We start from the raw sequence: 8,949 nt of genomic DNA, 5'->3' as shown, positions 1-8,949 counted from the left end.
CAATGCAGCGTGCTGCATGCGGCCATCGTGGAGAACCACTCGTCTACTACCCCTTTCACACGGTGCTTTCGAAGTGCAGTTTCTCTCCCAAGCTGCGCTCCTGTTCCTGCCATGCCGTGGGACCAGTTTATTTTAGCGTATGCGGAGCCTATCGAGTGGAATCTATGAGGCGCCGCTGACAGTGCTGATGAGCGGTCGCATAAGAATGAAAAGACCCGTACCAACCCCTCTGGTCGGGCTCTCTTTATTCCGAACTCTGCGTAAAGAACTATTTTTCGGTCCCCTTACCCTTTGTTTCTAATCAGCATAGTGTGAACAAATTTTCGGTCACTTAATAGTTTGAAGTATCGAGGCGTCGAATGCCTGACCATTGGTACGTGGCCATATATATATTTCCAACCCATGGCGCGCGCACAATTTGTCCCTAAACGTAATGTCCGTTGAATATATTGTCTTCATCTTCAAAAGACTTATCGAAAATCTCAAATGTTTATTATAGCGACAAATTTATATAGAAGACTGCTCAAAGGGAGCAGGGCTACAAAACCACCGCCGCACACACGCGTTCACTCTTGGCGCTCTTAATTCAGTTCCAATAGATTGACCGAAAGTTTGAGCTATAAAAGTGAGCACAAAACAACGAGAATTCACTGTGTGAGCGTGTGTTTGAGGAAGGATCGCGCATAAAAGGTTTTACCACTAAACGCACTGATCATAGTGCTTGCATGCGGCACAGCGAAACGGTGATATCGATACGAGATGGAATTCCGCATCTGGTGCTTCTAGCCCTCGCGATGAAAAGAGGCAGCATTAATTTTCCCTTTGCAAAACAAACATCCAGTACAACCCGCCGTTACGTTCGCGGTTGCTGCGTTTTTCCCGGTACGTTTTTTTTTTCATATGAGCCAGATAGTCCAGCTGCCACAGAAGCCCCTAGAACTGAAACTCGATCGCCTATATCTGTTACATAATGCAATTGTTGCATAATTCTCTTGCCGTACGTCGCGAAAGTCATCTCAGGATAGTAGTTTACACCGTCCCGGAATTCGTTCAATGCGCGCGTAATGGCGACGCCGGCCAGAAAAAGCGAGAGTATACACGTATTCTATACAGGCACTTGTTCGCCGCTGCGTTCAGCGACTTCTGGAAGCACCCAGGCCAACGCCAACACACTTACAGACCATGTGATTTTTTGTGCGTCTGTTGGCACAGTTACAGCAACGCTGCGACGCTAGCGCGAACGACAGCACAAAAACGGAACTATGCTGCGGCAGACGGCACAAACAGCGCTGTACGAAATGCGTTTGCGTGGGTTCGCTCCGACAATTTTGTTTTTGCCATCCGCTTTATTCTTGTCGCCTGCACTTTAAAATACACAATTTCTAGATTCCAATATAGCGATGATTATATGGAATTAATGCGGCCACCGCGATAGCAGCGAAGAAGCGCACACGTACGGCATCTTCGCACGCTCCAGGAATACTCCCTCTTCATTGCTAAATCCCTTCCACAGACAGCTGCTCAGGCTAACCGAGACTCATCGCATTGCGTTTCCTAAGGACGGTATTTGCTTATGTCAGCTTTGTCCCCCTTTCCCTTATATATCATGTTCATTCTACTTGATCGCCATTCATTGGGGGCTTTGCCTTCCACTACCATTTTGTTCACTACCTCTATTAATGTTTGCTTGGATTTTTGTCCAAGCTTCTTTATTAATATAATTGGAATACCGTCTGGTCCTGTCGACGTGCCACTAGCAACCTTCTTGTCGTAACGCGAGTGCGTGGCTGCACTCACTGGAGAGCCACTGCGTCCGACACGGCCGCACATCGAAGCGAAGTGGCAGATGACGCGAAGCGCCACGCCCTGGTCCAACTTCTCCTGCGCCACTCGGCTGCGATGAGTGGCCGTGTCGGACGCAGGGGCTCTCCAGTGAGTGCAGCCACGCACTCGCGTGTTCAGCGTGGACGACCCTGTACGTATGGGACCACTGCTCGCTTCGACCGACGGATGCAGAACCACGTACCGTGCCTGATCCTATTTCTGACCATTGCCACACGTTGTAAAGAATTCACATTACTAACTCTGTTCAAATCAGGACGAAAGTTCGGAACGAATGAGCGTACATATGGCCACTCGAACAACCCATAAATTACGCGAAATGAAAGCGCATTTTCATACGGTCAATAACGACAAGATTTTCCTTAGAAAGCTTCGAAAAGACTTTCATTTTTCTGGAGCGCCTTCGAAGGCACATGCACTACACAAGTGCGAGCACACAAACCACAAAAGCGTCCTTTCACAACGAATGTGCCACACCACACGTCCAGAGCATCCAAAGGCCGACCGAACAAGCAAGCGATGCAAAACGCCCGCATGACCGCGATCCACAAATCACAAATGACGCCAAGCCAATCTATAGGCCATGGGTGAAAATAAAGCTTTCGTTATTACGGCCAGGTCGAAATAACGATTTGGCTTGGCTTTCCGTTATTTTCACCTGGTCGAAATAACGCCGGTCGCTCGACAGACGCCGGCACGACTCATTTCAAGTCGACTTACATCCAAGTGAATCGCATTGCATCGGCTCGGCTATTTTCAAATGGCTTTGTGTTGAGTTTGGCAGCAGCTGCAACATGAGGCTCGTCACTTGTCCCTGCGAAGCACCTGCAGCAGAATACGAAGCAAAGAACCATCTGGAGCTTAATTATGTAATTGCGGTCTTTGACAAGCTAGCCTGAAATGACGCAAGAGCGACCAAGAACTACGGGTGCAGCCGTGTAGCTACGATTATGTGAACAAGTAACTAGACAAACACCGCGGCACGACAGTGCATACAGACGCAGCCGGGTAAGCAGATTCGGCGATAGACGAGGTGAAGGGTGCGCCTTTGTTGCACCCTGTTGCACTATTCCTACCATCTGTCTGTTCGCTTTCTACTGTCGCACAAAAATTTTACTGCTTCTTGCTGCTCCCGTTGTGCCATTGGCGGTGTGGGCTGGGCAACATTATTTTTCTTTGCTTTTTCTCTGCCCACCCTAATATATGTCGCTCAGTTTCGAAAATGTAACTCACAAGCGTTGTCACCGCAGGGCGATTCCATCTGAAACGAGTAGTGGCGCGAGGAAACCGCCTATGTGCGCAGTGCATGTCAGACACGCACTGCGCATATAGGCTGGGTTTTAGCAGGCTACTTTAGAATGCAGTGACAGTACGCGAGTTGTCGCGCTCCGGTGTTCCTGCCAGCTATGATGAAGATAGCAAGACTGTGTACTGTGCCATCCATGTGAGCAGAGACTCCGGAACTGGAGAGGAGGTGGCAGAGGGCAGGGGGCAGGGGGGGGGGTCGCCCCCCTCCCCAAATATTTTTTCAGAGGCTCCCCCCACCCCTCCACCCTCACTTTCCGGCCGTTTACGCTGAAAGCATATTTTTGACAAGAGCTATAGTTAAACTTTTAAACTGGTGGTTGTGTGGTCCAGTGCTTTCCAAAACTGATGATCAACTGGGCTTACAACGATGGCACGATGGCCGGTTAAGAAACCATAAATTAAGGCACGCCACTCAGCATACCAGCAGCCAAACTCTTCATTTAATCACAACTACTTAAACAGTTGCACAAAAATTGGCGGACTATTCACTTACACATGGAGAGGGAACAACCACACAAAAATAGATGAGAAATATTGCCCTCATACCACCGCGCTACCCTACAAAATAATACACAAGCGAGGCAATCACTGGATATTTCGGCACTACTTCTTAAGATCCAACAAAACTGACCGCAACTTTTGCAAATGCGGAAAACCTGCACAAAACATTCGTGGCTAACTTGTAGACTACCCCCTAACAAGAAAGGAAAGACTACTCCTGAAACGCAAATATCCAAACACCACGAAAGACAAACACCTGGTGTTTGAATATATTCATATTCAAACACCAGGGCACATATCAAGCCCTTGAAGAACTCGTAAAGATAATCCAGATCACTGACCAAGCCGAACTCCCCCAATCTCAGCAGCCAGCCCTCGGTAACGTAACCTTCGTTACTGAATGGAAACCTTATGAGCCAGGTACAGTAGGGTATCCTGAAGTACAACGCTTTCTTCTGTTCCCTTTCTCTTGTTAAAGGCTCTCTTTTCTTTTTATTTTACGATCCGTCTTGTTTAATCCTTTTTAACTCCTATTGCCTATTAACTACTTATCCATTGATCTATTTTATTTATTTATTTCACCAACCATTTAGTCACACACCTATGCCGATTTATACACGAACTAAATATTGCCTCTTTCACTGAAGGCTAATAAAAATGTTTAAATATAGGCTTTAGAGACATCACGATGGTTTCTGCAGCAGAATATTACCTGTATAATGGTGGTTCAACAGCGCAAACACAGAGACCAAGTAAGAGACGAGACACACAAACCAGCGCTGGTTTGTGTGTCTCGTCTCTTACTTGGTCTGTGTGTGTTTGCGCTGTTGAACCACAACTATGCATCAACACCAACTAGCCCAATCTGCAGTTCCTCTACAGAATATTACCTGTGTTGGAGGACATCATAACACGGGAGAATAATGTCAGCTGTAGCCGGTTATAACTAATTCCTGGTAATATAACTTTTAGCTATTATAGCTGGGTATTCGGTTGAAATAGAGATTGCTAGCCAGTTGTTAGTAAAAGCCATATCATTTTTCAGAATTTCGAAGACGCGATTACACAGGACGCTGTGGCCGAAGAAAAACGCGCAAAAAAACGAAATTCTTTTTGTACGCGCGGAGCGCGCTCTGCCAGGTCTGCGCCTACACCCTGTATTTCAGCGTTCCAGTAAACGGTGGGCCAAAGCCAACAGACTCGTGTCAACCATTCTCCACGGTAATTGCATCCGCTGTTGATGAGTGTGCCGATGCGGCGGCTGTCTCGGGCTGTCTGCTCCTCCAGGAGCTTTTTCCCAACGGTCCTTCTGCCGGAAGCTCCGCGTTGTGCTGAGGGTGCCACGGCGCCGAACCTCACGAGCTGATCCTTCCGTGCAATCTTTGATGCTCCGCGCTCGTCTCGCTTTCTGAAACCAGCCCAGCTGCAAGGTCAGCGTAGTCAACAATGAACGCTTCGTCTAGCTATACGCCGGATGTGAACAGCTCACTGCGATTCGAAAACAACAATAGCCTGTGCTGACTCTTTGTCAGTTTTTTCAAACAGCATTGCTTTAAAAACGTGTCTCACCTGTTGTCCAACGCGCGAAAAGTGTTTTGGTGCAACAGTGCAGACGACTGGTGGTCTGGCCTGGCCATAGCCATGGCATATTCTACGGCTTCGAAAGGCTCGTCGATAGAAAAAAAAACACCGGAAACGTTTCCCAATACCTTACACATTCATAAATAAGTTAAAACAGTGGCGTTGTTAGCACCAAGAACTTCAATAACACACCTTTTGGGCCTAGTAGTGCACGATGATACCACAGATGATCAATATGCGCAAAACATCAGACAAACCACGTACACGTGTCCGTGTGTTTCTCTCGTGTGCGTGTATTGTCTAATGTTTTGCGCACATCGATCATCTGCAGCACCAAGAAGTTTGTACGCTTGAATAAGAACATTTATTTTCACTCTTTCGTCTTCTGGCTTTTGGAGAAAATACCAAGTGGCTTGCATGGTTGTGACGTACTTCCTGAAGCCAGATTCAGCCGAGTCTCCTCTCGTTACGTTTCCCTTCTAAGCGAAAGCTTCACTATGCTAGGTAAAACCGCTCTTCGCATGCCACTGAATTTGACCTTCCCAGAGCCAGAGGTGATGCTTTCGCGGTGTTGAGGTGTCCATCGAGATGTCGAGGTCTGAGAGCTACTGCGCTCTTTCTTTTCTTCAAAACACATGCTTTCGCATTCCTCCACGTAAGCAGACCCAAGTGCCCTCGATTGCGTTTCGCCTCCATCGAAACGCGGCCGCCGCGACCGGGCTCGAACTCGCGTACTCCGGCTCAGTAGACGAGCGCCTTAACCACTGAGCCACCGCGGGGGGTAACTATCCAGTGTGCGGAACGCACTCAACGTTAAAAACACCAAGCCGCGTCTACTTGCCCGATACACCACAGCTTTCGCTGTCTAGCCAGGTTCAACACTAGTTAAACCACACCGAATTTTTTGAAGCGAAAAGCTTCACTACGCTAGGTAAAGCAGTCATCGAGTAGGCCAGAAAATTACCTTGTACGACCTTCAGCCCAACCACGTTTATCCCTTCCTCTAGCGGCAGCCGAGGGTTATCGCACCAACAAATCTCTCACAATCATAACAGATTCCCAAGAAGCGTGCAGACGCTACATGGTAAGAAGAATCAACAAGAAAGCACTAAGGATTCTCTTGAAAACGCAGCGAACCAACGAAAAGATCCAACGTAGGATCTACTGGGTACCAGGACACGCCGGAGTCGAAGGCAATCTGAAGGCGGACAAGCTAACTCGCGAGCTTACTATCCGTGCTGGTGCGTCAAACGCCTCGGACGGCCCGGGGCAACCCCCCCGCTGTATCATATCACATGGGAATGCATACACAATGTAGCTTTCCGAGGTAACAAAGAGCCAAATGCGGAGCAGTGGGAGGACAGGCTAACCAGCAGCCAGCTCAAGGTCCAGAGACCTAGTGAGCCACGCATGCCGGATGGCCAGGGACAGTGGTGCCTTGGACTAGGGGCGCCAACCACGCTCAGCCTGGAAGACATCGGCAATCTTCGGGCAAGCAGCAAGACTCCTTTATTAGAGCAATAAAGTTTGTTCACTCACTCTCCCTTCCTTACGGCGCGGCTTGGATGTCCGCCAATATATGTGAGACAGTTACTGCGCTATTTCTTTTCCTCAAAACCAATTTTCAAAACCAGCCGCCGCGGTGGCTGAGTGGTTATGGTGCTCGGCTGCTGGCCCGAAAGACGCGGGTTCGATCCCGGCCGCGGCGGTCGAATTTCGATGGAGGCGAAATTCTAGAGGCCCGTGTACTGTGCGATGTCAGTGCACGTTAAAGAACCTCTGGTGGTCGAAATTTCCGGAGCCCTTCACTACGGCGTCTCTCATAGCCTGAGTTGCTTTGGGACGTTAAACCTCCATAAACCAAACCAAGCCAATTTTCAAAACCAATCAAATTTTCATCGAAAGCAGAGGAAAGGTACAAAACTGGCCCCCTGGGACAGTGTACACCTCATTCGCGCTTTAACCAATTCTCTTCGAAAGCAAGAAACGTTAGAGATCACTGCGGCAACCCGCATTGGAGGAATGCGAAAGCATTGACGCCTCCTCCACACTCTTTGCTCCTGTTCTCTTTGCCCTTCTTTGCCTTATCGACTGATTGATTAGTTATCGATTGGTTGATTGCCTCCATTGATTGTTAGGTTCGACGTTAATTTATCAATTCCCCCAATTTCTGTACTCATCGCCTTAATCACATTTACTCTGATTATACACTCATTTCAATTTCCCACTTTAGCGCCACGATTGATTTTGAAATTTGGCGCCAAGGTTCGTTCCTGCCCACCTACTTGTTTTCACAACGATTCATTATGTTCGCAACAATTCTCTACATCTGTGACACTTTTGGTCATGGAGGAAAAAAAACTAGGAGGGAGCTTGACGTCATAATCTTGCAGCCTAGTCATTAGAAATATAATGGTAAGCATCATGGCAAATAGGCCCTCACGTGACAAGGAATCGGTAGCTCTTAGCCGAATTTCTGTTTCGGTTTCGCTCTCTCGCTGTGTTGCGGAGCACGGACGTTTACTAAAAAGCACCGCGATCCAAGCCGGTTGGCAGTCTGGCAACTGTGGAGGGCCTATTTCCGAAGAGCCAGCAGCGGCGTCAGAGAAGGATGGCTTGCAGAGGCTGAGCGCGTGACGCCATGCTCCCTCCTAGTTTTTTTTTCTTCTTCCATGCTTTTGGCTCTAATAATAAGTAACCATCCAAAAGACATCAAATTTTTTGCGCTTCTTCCTCACATCGTCCTCTATTGATTACAACCATTCGCTTGATGCTATCTTTTCTGAGAACGCCATAACAGCTGAGGACACATTTTGGTGACACGACCCCGTCGACATAGCCTAGAAATGCTTTCGCCTTAATATCTGGGCCCGTTGGGCAGCGGGCACATCAGTCGCGCTTTAACCTACGTGGCGGTAGTGATAGATGTGCTCTGCATGCGCTGGCATTCACAACATTGTAGCAGGAACGTGGCACTGAAGCTATCGACAGTTGGCGTTCATTGCGTTATCGCTGTTGGCAACGTTCTAGACTCCGATAGTTTGGAGGAACGGAAGGCGCATAACTGGCTCCCTGGGGCAGTGAACGCATGAGTCGCGCTTTTAGGCACGTCGAGCGCAACGATAAACCATACGATAAACGAAATAACCAGCTCAACGATAAAGAACCCAAACATAGAGGTATCTGAAAAAACCGCCATTGCTTTGGCAATATCGCACGGCAACGCAACAGGACAAAACCTCACTATAGTGACGGACTCCAAAAAAGAATCAAGAAACTACGCAGAGGCAGAATCGACAGCATCGCCAATGATATACATACGAAGAGAAGACGCATAAACACTGAACATAGTATGGGTTCCGGGACATGAGTGGATGGGGGCAACGTGGCAGCAGACGAGTTAGCTCGAGGGTACGTCAACCGAGCAGACTCAGTAGGGGGCCTCCATTCTGATGGCAAATAAAGGTTTATAAGGTTTATCACCATCATCATCAGTACTTTGCACCACGGCACGTTTAACCCTACGTACTCAGGCATACTCGATCAATACAGGGGTCAGCGGAAACGCTACCCAGCCCCACACAAAGGGCTTACCAATGAGGAAGCGGTAGACTGTTGTAGACTACAATCCGTTACCTACCCGCACCTACACAAACTACACAAGATTTTCCCTGCACAATACGTAGACGAATGTCCGTGGTGCCATGGTAAACCTAA

This window comes from Amblyomma americanum, chromosome 1, assembly GCF_052857255.1.
Source record: "Amblyomma americanum isolate KBUSLIRL-KWMA chromosome 1, ASM5285725v1, whole genome shotgun sequence".
In the NCBI taxonomy this organism is placed as follows: Eukaryota; Metazoa; Arthropoda; class Arachnida; order Ixodida; family Ixodidae; genus Amblyomma; species Amblyomma americanum.
This window is presented reverse-complemented; position numbering follows the sequence as displayed.